Source organism: Nesoenas mayeri (genome assembly GCF_963082525.1).
Source record: "Nesoenas mayeri genome assembly, chromosome: 8".
Lineage (NCBI taxonomy): Eukaryota > Metazoa > Chordata > Aves > Columbiformes > Columbidae > Nesoenas > Nesoenas mayeri.
In genome coordinates, this window is record NC_137554.1 from 28,236,686 (window position 1) to 28,258,086 (window position 21,401).

Below are 21,401 nucleotides of genomic sequence, written 5' to 3' on the forward strand. Positions count from 1 at the left end.
GTGGTGAAACACTGTCCCAGGTTGCCCAGAGAGGTGGTGGATGCCCCATCCCTGGAGACACCCCAGGCCAGGCTGGACGGGGCTCTGAGCAACCTGAGCTGGTGAAGATGTCCCTGCTCATGGCAGGGGTGGCACTGGGGGAGCTTTGAAGGTCCAACTCTTCCAACACGAACTACTCTGTGATTCTGCGTCCCACACATATGAGGTGGCCCTGGAAGCACTGGCAAGGTTGGTACCAGCATCATGGGTTTCCAGGCTGAACTGCTCCAGCGAAATCCCTTTGCACTGCCTGCCGCTATTGACTGCTCCGCAAGGACACCCAGCTTGTATTAAACACACAAATATCCCAGCAAAACCCCTCTAAATGAGGCACAAAAGGTCTGGTTTGATTTGCATTTAGCAGCCTTCCCAACCTGAGGTACAACAAGCACAGAATCATCTTCTTACACCAGGGAGACATCACAAAACGCTTGCCTGAAACAGAGGCGCCTATTCTCCGTTTGGTAGGAAAAACAAGCTTAACATTTAAAACTATCTTCAAGATGGGAGCAAATGAAGTCCTGAATGAGTACAGAAGGGAACAGAATGTAATAAAACTAAACAGGTAATTGCTGATAGGTTATCTGCAGACACAGGCTAATGCCAAACGAAAATAACTGAATAACAAAAGCAGTGCTCCAGTGCAGAGTGTGGTAACAGGCAATCACGTTGTTGACACCTCTGTATTTGCTTTTTTGAAACACTGCGGTTATTCAGCTTGAAAAACAATCCAGCTAACATTATTCACATTTTGCACATAGATACGCTACAAGCACCTCTGTGACTTCGCACCGAAATTAAACCTTGTTTTATCTAAAACAATCAATTTGCCAAGTAAAATATAAGTTGCCCAATATTTTCTTTACCCAGAGAACTGAAACTCAAGCTAACGAATCAGAAAATGTAAAACGATCAGAAAACATCTGGAAAAGAGAGGTTAAAATAATTACTCTTGTTCAGCTGAAGAATCTATTGGTTACCTGTCCTAGATTTAATTAGCGAAAACCACAAAGATGGGCTAGCTCAGCACAAAATTTGCGACCTGAGCCAATTTCATATTTGACAGGATAAAATACCGTTGCTTAGAGGAGCTAGCTGAACAACACCTGCGAAGCGCGCATGCCGATGAGCTTTCAGACGGGAAATGGCTTTCTAAACCCAGTCCCAATTTGAGGAAACATTATTTGAGAGACTCAACGAGTGTGAGGAGTAATCAGGGCGCAGCCTGCGTTCCTTGGGGTACCCGGGACTGCCCTGGGGTGCAATTCTGGCTGCTGTATCTTTTTGGGTGACTCTTAAACTGAAGGATCACAGATGACACAGAGCAGCCAATGTAATCAAAGCCACTGTCACTGGTAATAATTTCAAGATTCCCAAACTGCTTATAAGTACATGATACCCATATAAAAATTAATGACCCACTGACTGCAAACAGCAAAGTACAAGGCAAAACCAGATTTGTTGATGTATCTATTCACCATTTGCTGCCTGTCCTCACACTAAATGTGTTTCTAGTTATTGTTACTGTTAATTGCTTTTTATCTAACAGTGGAGCTAAGAGATTTCAGCTGAGATGGGGCTTCACTGTGTTAGGCAATTACACAAACATCCAGATGCACAAAAATTCCCTGGTTTGCAATCTGGACAAGGCAGAACACACAGAGTTATCTCGGGCCTAAAAAGAGGTTTCTGATCCGGTAAGAAATATCAGTTTGAACAAGGAAGCATCAAGGAAGGTGAAAAAATGAATCACTGCCTCCTTGTGCTTCATCTGTCACAGTTCACAGATTAAAAATTCAGCCACAGTTGCCTGAATTTTAACTCATCAACAGGAACACACAGAAGCATCGTATTTTCAAACACACGACATTTTCTGAAGACATTCCTCCTAAGGAGGGCTTTCTTGTGTGGTGTCATTATCTCCGACAGATCTGCTTTGGAAATTTCCTCTCGGGGCTCCTCCAAGTTGACAAGTGAATTCTCTGCATCAGAAATATTTGTTCAGAGGCTGGCAGGCTCATCAGTTGCTTCCCTGAGATGGAGGCGGTCCAGGGGGGATTCTGCTCTTCCCCCTCCTATTGACCCTGAAAAAAACCCCACAACATTATTGAGGGGACAATGACTACAGCCACGTGCGTGGGACACTTATCTCTCTGTGGCACTGCTCATTTCTCAGTGCCAGGGCTGGGAACAACACTGCTGGCTGGGTTTGGTCCGCATGGCCAAATCACAAACACACCGAAGCCAAGAGAATAACTTGGATTGGGCTGAGCGGGATTTCCAGCCCCTTGGGTGCCCCTGCTTGGGGGAGATTAGGAGGGATGAGACATCCCTGCTGGCTGCCATCCACTAACACAGGGCTAATTATTTGAGACTTCTCCAGGCAGAAAGGAAAAATAATCACCCCTCTGCCCCCGCCAGCATGGGATTGTTTAACATGCACCTTTGGTCCCATGGTAATTCTTCATGGACTGGACAAGTGATTTATGGCAACACATCATGGTTGGACGAGGAGAGGATGGCTGGATCTCAGGCGACATCTAGACTGGTGAGTTACCTAAGGCCCCTGACAACTCTTGATTTACTTAATGAAGAGCTCCTTCCTACAGCTCTGACTGCCACTTCATCATTCATCATTAATGAAGCACTTAGGTGTCTTATCTCTGAATGGTGAGATTCTCATGTACATATAAATCAGCCTTTCTCCAGCACAAAAGCTCAGCTTTCTCCTAGCCAGTATCTCTTTCTGAAAGCCAAGACTCTGCCACAAGAAACAAAACTACCTTCCCCTTTTCATCCTCAGACATACTACTCAACAGTCTTTTCCCTTTCAAATGCGATTCACTATTTTTCATTCCATGTTCACCAATTATTAAAATGATTTTGCTTAGACAGAGACAAACAAAATACAGTGCAGTTTCTTCATCTTGTTTTTTCATCTTCTGTGTTTTTGTCACCAGAGTGAAGACCCGCTTTGGTCTCTTTGAAAGATGTTTAAGGACTCATTTGTCATGGTTATTCTACTTCTAAGCTGGTGCCGCTCTGCTATGCATCTGAAACCATATGAACCCAGCGGTGAATGTGTCAGGTTTTGAAAGGTGCCGCAGGAAAAATAGTGTTATTAGTTCATCCCACTAACAAAGGCATCATGCTGGATTTTCAGCCTCACCGTTACTGCTTTATCTATGGTTTCTGAAGCCAAAAGATGAGGATTCATTAATTAACAAAGGAAGCTGGGAGATAATCTTGTGATTAAGTTGTTGGAGTGGGACCTGGGAGGACTGGGCTGATTTCTCAGTCCTGGACTGGTTGCTATGTGATCTTATTCGAATCACTGCATGGAGATAAAGACAAACCGTCGATAGTGCCAGCTCCCCATGGGCTGCAGGCACTGGGGGCAGGGGCTGCTGCACATTACATTTTTCATTATTACCACCTGGAGTCTCTCAGTTCTGCTGTAAGACAAATGGAAATACCCCCCCCAACTCTAAATTGCATTTCATGTTCTGCAACCAGCCTTTGCTCAAGCTTGTTATTTTTCCAGAATCTCTTATGATTGACTAAATCATTTCTTTTAATGCTTCCCCCTCCCCCCTTTCTTCTGTTTCCTAGTGAATGTCTTTACCTTCTGTCTGTTGCAAATGTGAACAGTTTTAATTAGGTGCTGTTGAAATGTCTTTTGCAGTTTGGCATCCTGTTCAGTTTCGCTTCTCTCGTTCTCTTTGCAGTTCTGTTCCTTCCCACATTGCTTATGTTTTCTTGTTTGTGGAAGCTCTTCTTTATATGCATAGTTTAATCATGCTGCACTTCAATTTTATCTCTAATAAGCATAAATAGGGAAAAGGGCATCTGAAGCCTATCTCTCCAGATGCTCCTTAAATAGTCCTCTTTTCCTCTAGCCTGTCCCTTAAATGTTATGGGTTTCCAGCTGAACTCAAGGAGAAAGTATTCAGCTCAATGGATTTGCTGTGTTTTCAATTATATTATTAAATTACTTCATTCCTTCTACAACTTTAGGGAGAACACTGAGCCTACACCTTCAACTGAAGTCCAGGAGAGCAGGGAACTGCTCAAGAAACTCAACAAAGAACCAAAACCCCACGGATGGTGCTATTAAAACCAGCTCCTCATCCCCTCATTTTTCTGCTCTAGTGTTGAACAACCAAATTTCATTTTTGCTCCAGTTATTGTGGCAGCAACAAATCTACATGGTCTTCTTTCCCCATGGAGATTCGGTGTCTCGCTACTCCATCCTCAGTGCTCTAATCTGTAAACACTGGATATTGGAAGTCATTTTTCTCTCTTAACTGATTATCTGTTGATCCAGTTACATGCAGCTTGTCTAGGGAAGTCAGTAATTGCAATTAAACCATGTTATGCACTTACTTCGAGCTTTACAAGAGAAGACAGACTTTCCCATTTTTTCTTCCTGATCAGCAGCAGCAGTACTACAAAAATAATGAAAAATAGGGCTGAAGTGAATTGCAGAGGTCTGTCAGATCATCTCTCTAATACAAGGGCACGGTCACCTACATGAAAATCTGCTCCAGAAAGAGAATTTTAACAGGCATCACACACAAATTTTTCAGACATCAGCCTCTGGAATCTACTCTACAGAATGCCCTGAAACCACCCCAAAGTGCACCCAAAAATCCTCCAAAGTGACCCCAAAACCCACAAAAGTGACCCCCAAACCCATCAACCCCCTCACACCTCCAAGTGCCCTCAAAAACCCCTCAATGTGACCCCAAAACCTACTTAAAACTTCCCCAAAGTGACCCAAATACCCACCCAAACCCCTCATTTATAGGCCATATCCACACGCTGTGCAGTCACTGCCCTCCTCCCTTCATCTGTGGGAAGGTGTCAAATACGGAGCTGATCTCACTTTGTCCTGGTGCTGATCCTAGTCAAAAGGTGAATGACATTGCCAAGCTTTCCTTTGTGCTTTGGCATGTCAACAAAACCCTTTGAAGGTGCTCTGCGGTGGGATATTTGCCTTTATCCTGAGCTTGGGAAGGACACAGGTTTGCCCCTTTTCCCACACCTTTGGAGGAGCACATCAGCGTGGATGTCCACAGCTAATGTGGTGCGGTGATTCCATCTTTGCAGTTAATACTTCTGTTCTAATGCTTTCCAGCACAGGTAAAGAAACTATTTTTCTCTCTTATATCATTAAATAAGGACAGAAAAAAAAAATAGCATCCCATAGCTTTTCCCCCAGTGAACAGCACATCTTTCACCAGGTGCTCCTGGCTCTATCCTGAGGGGACACCTGTTTAATTTTACTCCTTTCTGCTCTTAACCATTTGCTGGAAAAGCAGCAGCCATGCACTGCAAGCTTAGAGGTCTGTTCTGGGCCCACAGCTACAGCAGATGACATCCATGCTCTAAAATCCAATTACTTCAGCTGCATTTTTCAAGCTTGCTTTCGATGTTTCAGAGCCTTGATTTGACCTGTGGCTTGAGTCCTTTTTCCCAAATACTGTGCTTCTCAATTCAGGCTCCAGGCAGAGGCGAGAAGGGCTGAACCACCAGAAAAAGGTTCTGAGAACGGAGATGGCTCAGCCAGGAGACAAAGTCTTTTCAAGAAACCCTTCTCAGCACAGCTTCCTGCTCAAGTTTTCCAACTCAGCATTGAAGTCACCTCCAAAATTAACCAGCACGCCATTTACCTAGTGCGGGCTCTGACACATTACAGGTTTGTTCACACTTAATTGAAGCAAGGGAAGCCTTGAGTAACTTGCCTCTGACAGGCACTGTGACATTTTCCTTCTACAAGGGGAAACCTCAAAGACACTCATGCCTGATAAGGTCTGACTGCTTCCACGGTTCACATTTACAAAGGAAATAGGTAAAAATATCTACAGCTTCTGGAGAAGAAAAGGAAGCCTTTTTACTGTGTGGAGTGGAAACCCTAGCTTCAAAATTAAAGCAGCCTAAAATCACTAGTTGCTTTTCAAAATGCTGGCCAAACAGCTGCTGTTTGACATTTGTGTGTGCAAAGTTACTGTAAAAGAAGGGGAAAAGGAGAGATGTGTTTGGAAGCAGAGCAGTAGCTGCATGCAAAAGAAAACACATGGCTCCTTCCAGCCCGGATTGTGTCATTTGGCACCCATCTGGATGGTGGAACTGAAGGCATCATGTTCAACGTGCTTGCTGGCTGGTGGCTGGAAAAACCCCCAGGGTAAAGCAGGTCATGGTGTTAACGCTAATGGGAGGATCACCCTGGCTGCAATGCTGGGCTGCACCAATTTCTTGTCATCTCACGCGCCTCCCATCAGTGCAGGAAAGCTCAAAAGAGGGTGCCGCATACGATCTTTTTGTTTTTCCAGCCCTTATGGGCTGTTTGGCACCACCGTGTCTGCAGGACCGAGTTCACTTGTGACAGCGGAGATGCAAAGGGTGAGCTCCAGTCTGACGTAAAGCCTGAAATCTTACACGATAACAAAATCAGGAGCCAGGGCAGACAGGAGGAAGATGCCAGCAATATTAACATAACGGTCAGGGAATCCTTACAGACGAAGATGACATGGTTAGACAGATTCAGGGTGGTACCGCAGATCAAGTGCATGCCACTAAGCTGATGAAAACGCAGGCTGCATTTCAAGGGAGCCCCACTGCAGTGTCAGCAATCAGCTCATTTCTGCTGGTCACGGTGATGGTGTTGCCAGTGAGCAAGACATACTCCGAGAAACAGTGACGGATGATTTCAGGAGACCTTTAAAATAACGCTAAGGTACTAGGGCAGGGAAGAAGTGTAGATTAAGCTATAAAAGCTGACCTGTTGTTGGATCAAGTCCCTTCTCCATCATAGCAGAAAGTCCGATGGTCGCTGAGATGTTCAGCTGCAATGCAAGAAGATTGATAGGGGCTTAATTAGAATGAAAGATGGGGAAAATAAATAAAAGATGAAACCATTTAAACAAATGGACAGCAAACCCCAGCAAGCAGGGCCTCTAAACCTACACCGGGGAGAAAACAGACACTGCTGGTCTGGCAGCAGAAGGAAAGCAAGGAGGAAAGAGCCCTGGGTGCTCCAGACACACCAGGAGCTACAGCAGTACCTGGAGTTGGGCTTTTCCTGCTGCCTCCTCCTGGGACATCAGGTCTACCCTTGGGAACAGGAGACACCCTGGCTGTGACAGCGAGTGAGGCTGTGCAGGTCTCCGCTCCCTTCAAAGTCACCCCCCGACCACCAGCTAGAAACCAGACACCGCAAACTCCTTAGCTTATTTGCCTTCATCAATATTTTAACAGATATTGGTTTTTTACTGTAAGAGACATCACTTCTTGTTAATTTGAGTGCTGGAATGGCACTGGCAGGCAGAATACCTTGGCTCCAAACAAACCCTGAGGGGAAAAGGGAAATATATTCCTAAGAACAACAATGGGAAAGAACCTAATTCAATAATAGATTTTGTTTGGTACCATTCTGGCACCAGCAGTCATCTTCCTGATATTTTTAGGTTCTGATGACGCCAACAGGTTTTGTTTTTTTCTTTGTGGGGTTTTTATTGTTGTTGTTATGCAAAAAAATCCTAAGTGGAAATTTTCTGTAGTTTAATCACATTGAATGAAATCACAATTATTTATAGAATTAAAGATTTTGTACCTCTGGATCCTCAGCAATACATGCAGATGTTTGCCTGAGCCCTGAGAGGAGGATAAGGACTTACTGGTTGGCTTTTGGGGCAGGACAGAGAGATGGAATGAGGACAGAAAGCAAACACATATTTACCTAGTGAGAGACCAACAAGGTTTTAGATGAAGCCTATTACACAGCCCGAGAAGCAGAATTTGTGTTTATAAATACAAAACAAACATCAAAATCATCTTGTTTCATGTGACAGCCTCTTCCTTTGTGTTTTTCTTCCCAAGGGATTAGTCATGGAAGTATTTATTTGGGGATATTAGCTGCAGTAGCTATACAAACCAGGCAACAAATATTGCGAATGTTTGGTCCAGTAAAAAAAAAAAAAAAAAAAAAAAAAAGCATGTTTTGAAGAGCTTTTCCCCACGATTTTCTTTGCTTTGTGCATCATGACGACTTTTTTTTTGGTGCACTCCGTGGCTCGATAGCAGGGTGTGGGTTGCAAAGTGTGGGTTGCAAACGCAGATTAAGTCAGGAGGGCGAAAGGAAGCATATTAGCATCAGCTGTGCAGCCCTGGGGGTGCACCTGCTGAACACCAAACCCCTTACCTTTATTGACAAAAAATCAGAAGTTGTCACAGATGGGCACACTCCATCAGTTACAACGGTTCCTGAACCATGTTGCCTGACGCAGACTCAGTGAGGTGCAAAGGGATGCTCACCTGCCTGTAAGCACACCCATTGCACAGCGTGGGGTCACGGTCCAGCTGAGATAACTCCATCCTCTCTTCATTTAGTGCAGATTTCTTATTCTTCAGCAGACAAGCCTCTTCTTGTGTTTCATTACAGTGGAGGAACAAGCAGAGAACATCCCCATCTCTTCCCAGGACTGCTTGGCCAAGGGAAAAGCAGGAGGGATGCAAAGACCATCAGATGCTTCTTTTGGCAATTGCGTGTCCGCTTTCAATGGTGCCAACTTACAGACCGAGAAAGAACATTATTGTTCCAGGGCTGGCCAAAATGAGAGTTAACCAAACCCTTACAAATGAGGGAATTTGTACTCAGAGACAGCACAATCCATATCCCCTCACCACATTTACTGCCAGGCTTGAGGCACTTTCTGTTCTTGCTTGAGCACTTGGGATGGAGAGATAATGGTTATAAAACTGCTTGGCTATGAGGAGTAAGATGCAAAATATGAATTCATGTTTTAAGAGTTTGTTCAGCTTAGAAGTCACTTCTGGGCTCTGAGTTATACAAAATCCCATATTTTTGAAGGGTTAATAACTGGTAAATTTGTTCTTCCTTTATGTATATATAAAAATTATTTTTACAATGACAAAAGGTATTTGCAAACCACTTTTTTTTTTTTTCCCAGATAGCTTCTGGCTGCTTTCAAGCTGAAATTTGGCAGTCAGCATGCATGTCTTATTCAACAACAGACGCAAATTCTGCACTTTAAAACTTGTGGTGGGTACAGACCCAAGAGATTTTTTTTTTTCTTTTCTTTCAAATCTGCATTAAAAATCACATATGACTTTTCCCTTTTTTTGTTTGTTTTTAAAGCAAAAAGCTACAACAGAAAACCCTAGGATGTGTATTAACAACAGCCAATTAGCCTCATATTGCCTGGGCGGCTTTTGTAGAAAGGGTATTTTATCAATAATAAAGTCCTGGAAGCTGATGAATTTTACAGCGGGACGACTTAATGTTGGGGAACCAGCTTGCCTTGGATGTAAACCAGAAGTGTGGCTTTTTGTATCTCTCAGGCACTTGTCCAAATCCAGCCCCCATCTGCCCGGCCTGGGGGGTTTACTGTTTGCCAGGTTGCTGGGGTGCCGGTGGGGTGCAGAAGTTGTGGGAAGAACATTCATTAGCATCGCTGGAGGGGAACCCCTTGGCTGATCCTGCTCCCTCTGGGCTTTTGCATTCATCACCTATTTCCCTGGAGGGCAGAACATCAGAGAAGAGGGAAATGTGCACATCTAATTTCCCCCACTTCAAAGTTAAAATAGTGGTGGATTTTTTTTTCGTGGAGCTCCTTCTTATTCCCCACCCCACCCCCCCTCCTTGCCCCAAATATCTTTGCAGACTTTTAAAAACCTCGTTGGTTTGAATATGCACAGGCTTCTTAGCTGTTTGCCCGGACTAGTGCCTTTGGGTAGCTTTTTGAAAAACATGAGAAATTAACATTTGAAAAGGTAATCCCACACATTCTTTGAGCAGGAAATGTGGCTTCCTTCCCCACCCACTTTATCACTAAGCAGCTTGGAGATAAATAATGGAGACTTTCATGGCCATTGTGGTTAAAACCATAATCTCTCAAGCGTGTCTTTGCTGAGCAGGGAAATTGGATGAGGAGCTGCACCTAGATATCCATGTGTTGTCTCAGCCATTGCAGACAGTTGCCCACAGATCTCTAGTTAAAAGAGGGTGAAATGGAAAACCGAGTAAGTCAAGAAAGCCATATCCAGAAACACTTACCCTTCGGCCAGTACTGGTCCTGTCAGGTCTCTGTCAATGGACACCACAAGAATGGTCACCATTGGCACTCAGTGAGGCTGGAGAAGATGCTCTGGTTCCTTGTTGTCTGTCCTTCTTATATATGTTATTGTGTCATGGAACAGCTTGGTTTGGAAGGAACCTTCAAAGCTCATCCAGTGCCACTCCTGCCATGAGCAGGGACATCTTCGCCCAGATCAGGTTGCTCAGAGCCCCGTCCAGCCTGGTCTGGGATGTCTCCAGGGATGGGGCATCCACCACCTCTCTGGGCAACCTGTAGGTCCAGACACACAACCAAGTTACTGGCAACTTAAAGCTCCCTGCTGACTTCTGTTTTGTGCAGGCTGAGCCTGCCTTGGGCAGGGCAGTTTGCTTTAAATCACTGTCCCTCAGGTCATCAACACATGAACATGCTAGACTTGGGTCTACGACCTGAATTAGTAACCTTGCTCAGACTCTATGTCTTGTGCTGACAGAGCAGCTTGCTTTGGGGTAGTGTAGGGAAAGGACTAAAGGCCTTGCAGGATGGACATGTCTTTAAAGACAAAGTTTGAGAAAGGGTCATGAGAAAGCGTTCTGGGTGAAGAGCTACCAAATGTTTTAGGTGACCTACTGCAATCAAACATGGAGACAAAATTTAGACTGTTGGAGTGCAATATCTGGGAGCCAAAGCTCACCCAAAGGACACATTTCAATGCATCTGTAACCAGGTAACTGTGAGCAGCACCTTCACAAGAAAAGAAAGAAAAAAACCAGATCAAATTTGCCATCCAGGCCTCAGTGTTTTCTTGCCCATTTTTGCATGTGCACCAATCTGCCAAGCCAGATGTACAAATGTGTTGTGTGGGCAAACAGGCACTCGTATGGGCAAACATTGCTTTGATGAGCTTGTTCTCATGGGCACGAAATCAGGCAGTGCACAGCAGCAGTGAGGAGAATTGGGGCTGGGTGACAGCTGGCCCCTGCTCCCTGGGCACAAAACCCCTTCCTTTACTCTCTGACACCAAGAGCCAGAGATAACAAAGCTCAACAAGGCTCAGAAAGGTGGGTGATGTTACAGGACCTCCTTTCAACCAGTTTCCCCAGCCAACTTGCTGGCATTGCCATGGGGTTTGACAGGTTCCCATGCTTGACTGAAACACTTTCCAGGTGATGTGATCAGCTTGGATGTGAAATGAATCACATCAGGGTGCTTATCTCATCTCATACATGAGTTCCTGTCTTTCCCCTGGCTAAGAAAGGACACCCAAGGAAGCAGGAAAGTGCTATATCACCCTAATATCACATGCAACACTGTTTATCTTCTACTATCTATGAATAACCTTGTACAAGCCATTAAAAACAGGTGTGAAGTAATGCATTTGCCACGCTTTCACAAGCTAATTGGGAGCATTACAACAAATGACTGGGTAATTAACCAGTGTTTCAACCCCAGTAATCACATATTGTAATTCTAGCAGAACCACACAGACTATATATTATTGACTCCTTTTGGAAGGAAGCACCGTAGAGCGTTCTAGTCTGAACAATCCCTTTTCTTAAAGCAAATATAATTATATCAGAAACAGCAGCGGGAAGGGAGGGTTTTACATACCTGCTGCCCTTGGAGCAACCTGGAGCTGGAGGGCAGGGGAACAAGTGAGGTGGATTTGACCTGGAGCAAGCCATGGCTGCAGGATGGCTACGCATGGCAGGTCTGAACACAATTCCTTGAAGAAAAGCTGGGAGAGGGATAGAAGATTCTTACAGCACATCCTTCCATCCTCTGTGGGCCAAGGAGCCTCTGGCCGATGTGATGGGCAGCAGGACCAGCTCTCAGTGGGGAGAGGACACCAGCTCCTGGTCAGGGTGGAAGACCCATAGGATCAGGTGCCACCATGGATTCATCTTTGTGTCAAAGGCCATTTACGTCTGATTCAGTGCCCAGTTCACTCTGGGTGGAAAACAGAAACAGCTTAGAATGTCCTAAAAACCCCCAGGGTCTGAGTATTAGTCTACTGCAGGTTGCTTTGAGTGTAGTAGCCCCTGGAAAGGCTCAGGGTTGCTGGATATCAAGGGCAAATAACAGCAGAAGGAGGTGACAAACATATCCCTCCTGCAGCTCTGAGCATGCCTTGGTGTGCTCCTCCATCTGATGCAGAGGATGCCAATCTGGCACTGAACTCCTCCCTTAAAACACCCCCCTCGGTCCCCAAAATAAACAAACAAGTTGGAAAGCTCACTCACAGAGCCTGGGAATGGGCTGCGGGCAGGAAGCTCTGCGAGATGCCGGAGCTCCTGCATCCCACGAAGGTGGGGGCTCGAGCATCCTTCTCTCTCAGGGTGGTTTCCAGGCCCTTTGCGTCACACTCCATCGCACCCACTCCCCCCGTTAGCATGGAGGTGGCTCACGTGGGCTCCCTGGTAATGTCACAGTGGGTGCTGTCAGGACACTGAGACAGGATGAGCACTGGGTGACCTTCAAGAGAGCCAGGATACTGTAGGGCTGGTAGCCCACTGGGGAAACATGAAAGCTGTGTTATTAGCTCTGGGCAAGGATTACTTTCCCTCATCCCATTCAAAATGCCAATGCTCCCCTTCATCCAGCTGGGATGGGAAGAAGGGCTGTGTAAGCCAGACATTGAGTCCTCACCAAAACAGAGCATGCAAAAAAGGGGTCTGGTTGATCTCAGACTGTCTCCCATCAGTGCAAAGGCAGGACTGAGGGATGTTAATGTTGCTCCAGTCTGTGCCAAGCACCAAGGCAGCTGAAATATCTCCCCCTGCCTAAACATCATTTGCCCTTTATAGATCTCTGCCCCGCCCCGCCCCCCCCTCCCCTTCCTCGAGAGCAGCAAAGTGAAAAACAGAGGCTTTATAACAAACAGTACCTGTTTCCATAGAGATTTTGCTTAGAAAATACACGAGACAAAGATGGAGGTTAGCAAGGAAAACACAGGGGCTTGTCCTTGTGCATCACAGGAGATGTCTCACCCGCCTGCGGCATTTGGCAGCCTCCACTCTCCTGGATGGGATGAGTGTGGGTGTGTGACAAGACCCCCAGCCCGTCCCCTTGGACACTGGAGCTGGTGTCCTCTATGGAGGACCCGCTATGGGAATGTCCCCAGCCAAGCCCCCCTGGAGCTCGGAGGTACATGAGAGGAGCCTGGCTGTAAACCAGTGAGAAGATGAAAGGCAGAAAGGATTTCTTTTTAAGAGATAGGATGTGAGTACAAGGGCTGCCTCTGCCCAGCTCTCCCTTTGCCAGGTGTCTTTGCCTGACAGAGTGCCAGCCAGAGCTTTGCCCATCACTTCTCATGTGCTTGGCACAAAACGGGCCAAATTCACCCCTGGCACAACACCTTTATCAACACAATGGGAGCTGCCGCTTCTGTTTAACGAGGGAGATTAGAGAAGTTTCCTCGACCCCACAGAATCCAGGATTTTCTCGTTCTCCTGGCAAATTGCGATGCCTTGGGAGGAGATAAAAACATGGATGAAATGAGCTTCTCTCCTATTCACCTTTAATCAGCTCTCTGAGGAAACGAGCTCTGTAGAAAACTGTTGCAAACAATTATTCCCAAGGAATTCCAGAGTAAGGAAAGAGTTTCAAGACAGACAGGTAGGGCAGAAAAAAAGTGGGAAGGTGCAAGCTTGGCACTCACCACCAGTAGATGATATTGGCTCAAACTGGTAAGAATTAGCTGTTCTCACCAGGTAGAGGGTAAAGTACGTAAGGGAGTGCAAGCAAAGAGTTAAATGAAGAAGAGGTTTGGTTTTTTTTGTTGGTTGTTGTTGTTGTTTTGTTTTGTTTTTTTACTGAACAGGGATATATGAATGGCAAATAAATTCCTCCGCTGAAGAAACCCTTAATTCACAACAAGAATATTACAGCAGTATTGAGAGGGACACAGGCTTCACCACCCAGGGATAGAGGCACCATTTGGGGGCAAACAAACCTTCTCCTTGAAGAACAGCGATGACTGGGCTCTGCCAGCAGGGAAAAACAACCAGACGGAGTCGAGCACTTTCCAGCAGAAGAAAACCTCACCGGGGAGGAGGCAGGAGGCAGCCGCTGCTCATATCCAGGCACACAGAGAAGCCAAGCGTGCCTCTGTGCCTTCCAGACGGTGGGACAGCCTTTGATGTCCCTTTGATCCCATCGCTCCTGGCAGACAGTAGCAGTTGGGGTGAGCCCAACTGCTGCTGGCGCTGGCCTCCGACAAGCATGTTTGCAGGCACACGCCGTCCGAACACTGGTGGATCAGCTTTACTCAACAGGGCTGGGAAATTAAAATGCAAACAAATTATTCGGCATTATCTTAGCTGGGCACATTGAGAAATCATCTGGCTTTTGCATTCCTGCAAAACAAGAAACGCTCTCCACTGGCAGGGCCTTGCAGCTGCCTCTGCACAGCCGCTGTATAAAAAAAGAAATACGTTTATGGAGTCTTGGCTTGGGCTGCAAAGTCAGCACCTGAGTAAACACACAGCAACAGATACCTATGGAGTGATAGAGCATCGCTGCAGAAAGGGCGAGGACACGCTGCTCTGCATGTGCCTGCGGGCTGGTGATGCCCACACAAGACAACAGAGGCATCCCAGGGAGCAGAGCAGGAGCCCAGGCCACCTGGTCCTCCAGACAGCGACTAGTGCTCCCAGGGGATGAGAGCCATAAGTCTGGGGTCACCCACCCGTGACAGTCCCAGCACTTATCAGACACACAGAGACAGCTGGAAATGCAGTAGACCGAAGGCAAGAAGAAGCAGGGTTCATTTAAAAAAACCATGGCCATTGTGTTCACCTGAATGGTTCAGTTGAAGTGACCAAAGCCTGGTGGGATCCACACCTGGGTGAGCTGGTTGTCAGGCACATGCTGTGGTTCAGCCCCGAGAGCTCCTTTCCCTGACTCAGTGCTGAGAGATCACTGCTGAAGCGCCGTCAGCATCCCTGTGGAGAGGCTGTTAGGAGACACTTGTGGCAATGACTGCTGCCAGAGAGCTTAGAAAACACTAGAAACCCCTTTGACGGAGCATCCTTGTGCTGGTGCTCCACAAAGCCCCCACCAGGTGAGATCACATACCTGCTGCAGCTTCACAGAGCACCTTGTGTCACCTTTTTCAGCTGCAAAGCCATTGCCACACAGCCCCTTTTGTTGACTGGGGAAGCCATGCAAACTTCCAAATGACAGAAAATCCACCCGGGGACATCCTGCATGCATCTCCTGAGATGCAGACACCCCTGTGACATCCCACATTTGACCAAGTCACAGAGCACAGGCTGGTTGTTGGCTGCACTTTGATTAGCTATGGAAGGATTTTTGGACTTAATCAAAATATCTGCAGCCATCTTCACTCCAGGGAGCATCACAGCAGCCAACAGGAGGCATGGGCAGCCAATGGGGCATGCAAACACCCAGTCTGCTGGGAGTCAGCCCTGTGCCAGGCAAGCTCCATCTGCGACGGGGCAGGCAAGACAGGCAACTGCTGCCTGTACGGTGAGCGAGCAAGCTGCCCACCAGCATCTGCTCCCACCAAAGGCACGTTCTGCTCTCTCCATTGCCCAGCCCTCACGTCACCAGGGAACTTGTGCTTGGAGCCAGAGCTGGGATGCCCAGGGCTCCAGGCAAAGTCTCCCTCTTCCATTTTCAATGAAGCTACTTGTGCCTCCGTAAAATAGGATTTGCTTCTCCCACCCTGAGATGACTTGGTCCAGCGAGCAAGGGCTGTCTCCTCCTGGGTGTCCAGATGGCACCACCCCCAGGAGCTTCATCCTTGCTGAGATCCAGGCTGTTCCTGCAGCACACCGCAGCAGTGAGCCCAGGGCTTATCGACAGCATTGGGGGAACACTGAGAGTGCTTTTGGTGCCAAAATGCAGCACCTTGCAGACATCTGTTACCATGACCATGTGAGCCCTATACACAAGCATCACAGCCCTATGAAAAAGCAACTGTTAGGTGGCTGTTAGGTGGCAGCTCCCTTCTTTTATTTTCTCCAGGATCAGTTCATCCTCACTTTCCTGTATTTCTTAAGAGAGGGTCTGCATGGGTCACCTCCAGCCCCGCTGCTCTCTCCCCTTTGTTTTGCTTTTGCCCTCCTGTGCTTTCTACACGCATCACCCATTCAATTGCATAGAGACATTTAATCCTGCATCACAGCCTATGCAACCAGTGGTACTGAAGAAGTCAAGCCAAGCTGAAGTTTGGATTAATAGACCAAAGCCCTCTAAAATAAATCCCACCAGCTGGTTCACCCCCCAGTTCCCAAGCCACCACTTGCAGCACTGCGATGTGAACACCAGGAGAGCTATCGGGTCTGCCAGCTGCCCAGATTGCCCCAGCAGGTCAGCAATACCAAAACTCGTCACCATTTAGTGCAGCCACTGCTGAGTGCACTGCAGGACCCAGGTGTCTGCCAGAACCCTAGAAATGCAAATTAAAACATGGCTGTTAAGGGGAAATTTTTGCTATACCCAGGCTTTGAACAGAGCTGCATTTCACATCTGTCCCCACAGGCAGAAAGAACAGGGATAGACACAAGATAAAATTCCAACTATGTCCTGAAATAAATCTATCTGCAGTTTTACCACTCGCCTCTCAGGTGTCCTCTTGGTCCTGCCACCATCTGTCTCACTTCTCTGACTGCTGGGACCAAGGTGGGATGGTGGATGCTGCCAGGGAATGACCCTGTTCAGGGTAAATCCCTTATCTGGGGGTACAGGAGCAAACAGTAAGGAGCAAGGGGAAAGTAGCTACTTGAGGAAAAGAAGTTCTGTGGGCTCAGCTGAAAAGGAAGAGGACATCAAGGAAGGTCCCTCTCAGCAACCCTGGCAAAAAGCAGCCCTCAGTCCTTCCTGCAGGATGTCCTGGCAGGAGCTCATGGCATTGGGGTGGGGAGCTTTATGGCCTATCCATCAGCATCACTTTATGTTCTCTTGACTTTATGGCATCAAGACATGTCTCTGTGCCACAGGACCAGGAAACACCAGGCCCATCTATTCCAAGTACCTCATGGGAATATCACTGCCATCCTCTGCCCGGTGAGGATGCCAATACATCGTGGTTTACCTTCCTCTCCTGCAGCACCAGCCCATGGGCGATGGGGCTCACTCCTGCATTGCTGCTGTGCACACAGGAGTCCTGGCTTTGCTTTGTGCTCCTGGAGGTTCTTCTGATCTACAGCGAACCACGAATTTATGGAAAAATACAAACACTACATAAGCTCCCCCTGCCTAAGCCCCTGCTTTATATTCAAGCTATCATGACAGGCATTTGTCAGGAACAGAGGATACAGCGTTCTCCGTCTGCAACATGTCTCCTTATGGCAGTGCTGGCAAAATCAACAACTTGTTCTACTTATGGCTGTGAAATTCAGCCTGGGAGGTCTGTCTGGCCCTTCTGACCTTCAGTTTCCCAGCTAAAATAAGTTTTTGTTGCTGGGAGAAGAGCCAGACTCCCTCCCAGTGCTGCTGGAGCTTCTCTGCTGCCCCAACCAGCTTGTGGGACAACATCCTCCCAGCTCCCCATCACTGCATGGGGGCAGCAGAGCCGTCCCCCTCCACCATGAGCCAAGGGAAAGGACAGAGTATGGAAAAAAAAGCATTTTTTCTGGCCTGATTTCAGCCAGCAGATGATTACAGACCATCACTTATCCACTTCCTTCCCAGACTGAAACCTGACCTGTTCTCATGGCCTGTAATAACATCTCCAAGTTAATTCACTGTAGTAATTTATGTTCAAAAGTACAGCCTAACCTTTTTCCTTCGATGCAGAGACTGGTCCAAGGGGTAAGTTAGAGCCCTGATGGCCATCGGCTCAGCCCCAAAAAGCACACCCCTGGCTAAAAGCCTCCTGATCCCCCCCACATAATCCTTACAAGCAGAACAAAAAGCATTTCTGTAGGGGGAAATTTAAAAAATAAACAAACTATTAAAGCTTTCAGGCCAGAAGCACCAGATCCTGCTAAGACCAGGAAAATAATGCCCACTAGGAATTGTCATTCACAACCCTATGATCTTGTGCCTCAGTTTCCCTACCTGTGAGCAGGACTGGACTCAGAGACTGTGAAAGCCCATCCTAGTGAAGGGACAAAGCCATCTCTGCTGCAGCTTCCCTAGAAAAAGGGAAGAGAGCCTGATCACTGATATTTAAGAGGTGATTAATAGGACACACCTGGGCTCTGCAGCACCTTCCCTCTGAACAGCTGGGAACAGGTATCTGAGTGGGGAACTGGCACCAAAGTCTCTGCAAAGCATCTCTTAGTGTCAGCTGTGTCCCCAAAACACACAAGCTGAACATTTCTAAGGGGTGTCTCAAGCATGGGGGTGTTGAGCTGTCGGGCATTGGAACAGGCTGCCCAGGGCAGTGGTGGAGTCACCATCCCTGGAGGGGTTGAACAGACACGGAGATGGGGTTCTCAGGGACATGGGCTAGTGCCAGTGTTGGGTTAACGGTTGGACTTGATGATCTTGAGGGTCCCTTCCAAACAAAATTATTCTGTGATTATATTCTGTGCTGGGGCTGAGATGACTTTCCAGCCATTAGCTGCTGTATCTCTAAAGCTTTCCTCGGGCAAGGATGGCTAAATACAAAAGCAATGCAGGAGAGGAGAAAATTAGAAGGAAATCAGAAGGCCAGCCTCCTTTTGTCATGCAGATGATGGTGGGCTGTATCTGGGACAGAATAAATCCTAGTAGGAGAGGGCAAAGAAGCTGCAAAGACCTTTTCTCTGTGAGCTGCTGGGTTCTCCAGTGCCCAGGGAAGTTTTCCTGCTGGGATGCTCCAGGACGCGATGTGGAGGAAGGCCAGCCTTGCTCAGAAACATCCCATCGGGTGTGTTTAAACACCCACCAGCCTCTTGCAGACAGCGGGAAGAAGCCGATTGTGTCAAGCATCAAATCTCTGTCGCTAGCGCAGGCTGAAAACCCACTCAAGGAGTTAATGCAGAGGAAAAAAAGAGGCTAAGACAAGAAGTAAGTGGCGGCACACGTGATGGATAATCCCATCTGCCCGTTTTGCTATCAGCCACGGGTCTTCATCCCCGCTGGCACTGCTGAGATGTCACAGCATTGTAGAATAGTTTGGGTTCTATGATTGATGCCGCAAGCTGGTTCACTGCTGCACAGGGTGGGATGATGTCCCTCTTCCTAAACTGGTGCCAGGCGAAGTGGGGGTTTGCCAACACTCATCACAGGAATGTCCCCAAAGCAGCAAAAGAGGAACTGGTGTACAAAGGCTGGCGTTCTCAGCAAACCCGGCCTGGCGTGCACCCTCTGTTGCTCTCCTTCCCTGCTGCTTGCTGGGAGAACTTCCACTCCTAAGTGATCCCTGAGACCTGGGGACAAGGATGTTTGTCCTTTCAGTGGGGTGGTCCATCCACCGTGGCACATGTACAGCTGGAGAAACCGGGCATTTGGGGGCATAGGGACCACAGCAAAGCCCCCAGATTGGTGTCCCCTGAGGCTGTGTCCTTGAGAGGATGCAAAGATACATGGCGTGTCCTGTATCCCCCTCCTCTGCTCTCACTTCTGCTGCAGAAAGCAGCTGGAGCTGCTAAAGGAGGTGTAAGACGAGGCTTTGCCAAGGGCCAGGGTAGGCTTTGCTCACTCACACCTCCTTCGCACAGCTCACGCTGGGTTCCTCACGCGCTCCGAGCTGCTAACAGAGGTGAGACTTGCTGAGACAGCACAAATATCACATGTGTGGAGGAACAGGGGCTCAAGTTGGGACGGGTCCTTAAAAAAATTATGCCTATGTAAATGAAGCCCACCATTTGATCAGTGAGAAAAACCTAAAAAAAAGCTTGATTGTGCTTCCCCCCCACCCCTGCTAAAGTAAATTAACAGTGAAATGGTAAGGCCATCTGCAAGTTCCTGTTAGTGCCTCAGAGGCTAAGGGAAGGGGACAACTGGGAGCTGTGGCCCCAGCTGGTGGTTTCGTACCCTCCACGCTTCACCCAGAGACACAAAACGGTGGCCCAAAGCCATTTGTGTTTGCCCAGGCACCATGTGCTCAATTTAGCATAGGATTAGACTCTGCTGGGAGGTATAACCCTCAGACTTATTTCCTTCCTCTGCTCCCCACCTTTTGGAAAGGAAAAAAAGAAAACCAAACCAAACCAAACCAACACATCATTCATGATGGCCGCGATCTGTGAAAATCAATCTGAACATCACATAATCTATGGCAGATTGCTTCATAAATTGACTCGCTGGCTCCCAGGAGAGAGAGAGAAAGCCTAGCTTAGGCCTGACTTCAGCAAATAACCACACATCCTTAACCCTTATCTGTGTCCCCCCTTCCTTGCACCTCAAACAAATACACAGTAGGCTCTTTCTTGCTTTGTGGTATTTATCTGGGAGAAGGGGCAGTGGGTATCGAGACAAGCTCACAGCAGGGCTGAGACCAGCCCTGCCCTTCCTCTTGCTCCCTGTCATCTGTAAAGCCAAAGGTGACACAAAGCAGCTCTCAAAAATCTCCTATGAGACAATATTTGCCAGCTTGCTCTTTCATGGACTGGTAGGGGCCAGCTTCCAAGGTAGTCCATGGTATTTCATCTGCTCACAGGCAGTTCAGCTGCACAGCACTACATCACCAAGCAAGGAAGATCATCATCAAGAGACACAGATAAGTTCTAAGAATTAAAAAATAGAGGTGCTTAACCAGGCTGGACTGTTCAAGCCCTTCAGGGAGGACAACCCTTGTGAGTGCATCCCACTTCCCTTTGGAGCCAGGCCAGGGCTGGAAAGGAACAGCGGTTGCATGTGGTTGCTCAGAGTGGGGATGCTCAGCCAGGGCAGGGGTGCTCTCCCGTGGGGGGATGCTCACCTGTGGAAGAGATCCTGGAGGACCATCAGTGCTGCCAGCCCATGAGCCAGCAAGGCCACGTGGCTCCCGGCATTAGTAAGCACCAGCCACACTTCAGATCCCACACACATCCTTGGCACAGGAAGATCACACTTGTGAGCACCCCTGGGGGAATGAAAAGGAAGGGAGAGATGAGATCTCCCTCGGTGTCCGCTCTCTAAGCCATCAGCCATGTCCCCAGAGGGAGCAAATCCCTGCCCACTGAGCCTTGCACATGTGGATTTTAGACACCTCACTGGAAAAATTGAGGACTAAAGGTTTCATTCTTTCAAGGTTCTCCGTCCCTCTTGTTGTCCCTTCCTCCCCACAGGGCTTTGGGTTAGACTCCAGCATCCTCACATCCTAGTTTGCCTTGTTTTGCTAGAGGAGTGAGCATGGTTATCACTAGGCATTTGATCAAGGGGGTGTTTGAGTGCCCAAGG